Here is a 3,976-nt window from a genome sequence, read left to right as displayed (position 1 = left end):
TAATCCCGAAGGGTCTGATTCCCTCTGTTGGCCTCCACAGGCTTTAAGCACATAAGTACTGTACAGACATACATGCAGGCAAAACACCCGTACACATAAAATAAAAATTAAAAAACAAAAGCAACAACAAAAATCTACTAAAGTAGAGATGGGGCTATAGTCCAGTGGCAGAGTGTGTGCCTTGAATTCATAAAGCCATCAGTGACAAAAAGTAAAATAAAAAAGGGGGCTGGGGAGGTGTCTCAGGGGTTGATAGCTCTGGCTGCTCTTCCAGAGGACCTGGGTTCAATTCCCAGAACCCACAAGGCAGCACATAGCTGTCTGTAATTCTACTTTCAGGGAATCCGATACTGTCACAGACACACATGCAGGTAAAACACGAATGCACATGAAATAAAAATAAATAAATTCTGTTTTAAAGAAAGGAATAAAAATAGAAAAGCATCCAGATATGGTGGCATATGATGTAATCACAGGACTTAAGATGCAGAAGCAGGAGGACTACTTCAAGACCAGCCAGGTTCACTTAGTGAGACCTATTGTTTCCAACAAAACAAGATCAACCAATCTATCAGATCCCAGAAGTGGCCAGCTAAGGACTCACCAGGTAAAAGCACTTTCTGCCATCCTGACCTGAGTTTAGCCCCTGGGACCCACATGGTAGAAAGAGAGAACAAACTTCTGTAAGTTGTCCACCCATGGACTATGGTACATGCATGTATGTCCCCACAGGTGTACACACACACACACGCGCACACACATATACACACACACAGTAGAAAAATTTAAAGCATACACACAAACAAACAAACTCCAGATGTCCTGCTGCATGGCGGGAATTGGAGGACTTGAAAGGCAGAGGTAAAACGATTAATTTCAGAGCTGGTCTCAGCTATCTGAAACCCTGTTTGGGGGCTGAGCCTGGGAGGACAAGACACACAAAAAATTAAACTCATAGTCAGGCAGTGGTGGCGCACGCCTTTAATTCCAGCACTTGGAGACGGAGGCAGTGGATCTCCGTCAGTTCGAGGCCAGCCTGGTCACAGAGTGAGTTCCAGGACAGCCAGCGCTACCCAGAGCAACCCTGTCTGGAAACATCCCCAGAATTAAACTGATGCTGATGTTCGTTTTGAACCTTATCCCTCTTGGTTCCCAGAGGTAACAACTGTTTCAAGTTTGATGAGCACCAGTTTATTCTATGTTGTGTATTTTTATGTATGTATAGAAATAAAATATATCCTTACATCTTTTACCCAAAGCTGATCTCAGATCTCGGATCACAATGGGACAATTGTAGGATCCACATGCCTTGATGCTGATGTCTGGGTTACAATTTAGACTGGGCTCAGAGTCCCACCAAAAGAATATATATATATATGTTCTGTAAGAAAACTGCTTCTGTCACACAAGATAAAATGGCATACCTCATGATTCCATAAAGAACATCACGATTTCCCACCATCTCACCTGGATGCGTGTGAAGGTCACGGAGATGCTCCACGGAGAGTCCTTCACTATGTCATACCATAACTCAGATGCCTGCTTTTTGGGACAGAGACAACCAAGAGCCAGGTAAGTATCAACTAATGATAATGGGCAAAGCAAATTTAATCAGGCTTGGGAACTGAGATGGGTGTGTCTGGGTGGGAGGGGGAAACCTTTACTTTGAACACAATGAACATTGTAGATCCAGATGAAGGAGGAGCTGGAAAAATCCTGAATACAGAGCAAACTCAAGCACTGTCCCTAGCACCCTACACCAACAACATAGATGGACGTGTTTGTGTCTGTCCATGATGTCAGAAACAAATTTACAATGTTCAGTGGTTTTTGATGACAGCAATTGGTTTGGCATATAATCCCACCTACCTTGGTAACCTCACCAAGGCAAATGCAGCTGCTTGAATTCTATATTCCAATTTTAACTACTAACTCTTCATGCCACACAGCAGATAATAAAAACATTTATATGTATATCTATTGATCAAACTCAGGCTTGACAGAGAAGGAAAGGCGACATGGCCACTCCAAGTTATGGCTGAGGGAGAGGTATCTATCGCAGATATCTGGAATGGTTCAGATTGAGCCAGACTATGAGAAGGGGGCAGGAAGTGGGGGCATGTACAAAGAGGCCAAGAGTGCACACAGCCAGAATGGCTGGGTTATATGGGAGTCAGAGAAGCTGAGAAAAGGGAAGTGAGGCTCAGTGGCTGGAGAGGTTTAGGGTAGGGGTGGGGTGTGCCAGCCAGGATGACTCTGTAACAGGTACTCATGAGTAGGCCCTTGATATGCCAACAGGCACCACGGGCAGAGGCTATGGAAGAGCCATGTGTCCCTTTTGTGGCACTGAGGAGAATGGCTCCTCCTAGCAAGTCAGAACCATCTCAAGTACCCAAACAATGGTGGCTTTTATCTACAAGCCAGACTTTGGGACAAGGAATTTCTTGGTTTTTTTTTCTTTTTTAAGATTTTTTATTTCTTATGTATACAGGGTTCTTCCTGCATGTATCCTGCAGTACAGAAGAGGACACCAGATCTTATTACAGATGGTTGTGAGCCACCATGTGGTTGCTGGGAATTGAACTCAGGACCTCTGGAAGAACAGCCAGTGCTCTTTACCTCTGAGCCATCTCTCCAGCCCCCAATTTCTTGCTATCTTACAGATAGCAGGTGCCATTTAGCTGGCCCCAGGCTGGTGTTCAACTTGTAATCTTCCTGCTTAGACTCCCTGTTGCGTCTGCGTCTGTCTTTTTTCTTTTTTTTTTTTTTTTTGCCAGGCTGTGACTGTTTATTAACTGACCAGATTACAAAAATACCATGGGCAATACCTTAGTTCATCCGTCTAATAAGCCTGTTTATCTGGTCTTCCCTGTTGCCAGCATCTCCACCTTCCACAAAATGAGTTGTCTTTTTCTTCCTTCCACCTCGTGGAGAAGATAATCTGAAGGGCCACAGGAAGTTATTCGCTTCCTTGAAGCGTTTTCCAACTGTATAGATCTCATGAATTAGATCCTCCATGCAGATGATGCCGTATTTACCAAGAGATCGAGCAATCAAGGAATTATCTGTCAAGGCAATTCTCTTCTTATGAATTTTGCCATAGCCGCGTTTGTAGATGAGCTCATTTACTGACTTCAGATTGGGGTACCCCCATGCAATGTATGGTTCCACAATCCTCAGCATGTTAGTTGAAGCCTTGTTGAGCTTAACAAAGGTGCCGTTGAAGATCTGCCGAAGACGAAGAAGCTGCAACACCTTGCGCACCTTTGGGCTTACACCATTGATACCTCGGATTCTGATGACGAACGCCAGCTCTGGTTCTGCGGGCACGTAGAAGTTCCCAGCTTTCCTTGCCATCCTAGCCATGCGAATCTCCGTCCGGTACATCTGCCTGTACGCCTTGTGATAGTACTTTGCCTTTTCATAGATGAGCTTCCTCTGGGCCCTTCGCAGAGACTTCAGGGCAATCTTCTTCCGAAGGCGCTTCACCTTCAACTCTGTGAAATTCCTTCGCTTTTTCTTCAGGGTTTCTGGCACTGTAGGAACCTTCTTTTTCTTCAGGGTTCCCGGAGCAGCAGGAATCTTTTTCTTCTCCGGCACAGCCTCCATGGTTCCAGGCGGAAAAAAAAAGAAGAGCTGCGTCTGTCTTATCAGCAATTAAGATGCAACACCGGACTCTTCTTACTGCGGTTTATTCAGGCCCTTAAAATAATCCAGTCTGCAGTTTAAATAACCTCTGGGTAGCCAACCCCAGCAAGCCACGTAGGAGACGCAGATAGGTCCAGAAACGTGGAAGCAAGCCAGATCTTAGCGTTAGCCATATATGGAGTTGTTATACATCCGAGAGCATTCACCGTTGGAAAGGTGGAAGGTGGGAATCAGCGCCACCTGTAAGGCATGGCATCACGCAGCTCTCTACACTCCCAAGAATAAATAGTTGAGGTTAGGAGCCTACCCCACAAGCCCCCCCCCCCCC

At 45.3% G+C, this 3,976-nt stretch overlaps 1 pseudogene; it reads right to left on the bottom strand.

Moving 5' to 3' along the window:
- Nucleotides 1–2,748: 2,748 nt before the first annotated feature.
- Nucleotides 2,749–3,609, bottom strand: LOC148121076 (large ribosomal subunit protein uL30 pseudogene; annotated as a pseudogene).
- Between the last annotated feature and the right edge of the window lie 367 nt (nucleotides 3,610–3,976).

Source organism: Myodes glareolus, chromosome 8, assembly GCF_982192425.1.
Source record: "Myodes glareolus chromosome 8, mMyoGla1.1, whole genome shotgun sequence".
Lineage (NCBI taxonomy): Eukaryota > Metazoa > Chordata > Mammalia > Rodentia > Cricetidae > Myodes > Myodes glareolus.
This window is presented reverse-complemented; position numbering and strand designations above follow the sequence as displayed.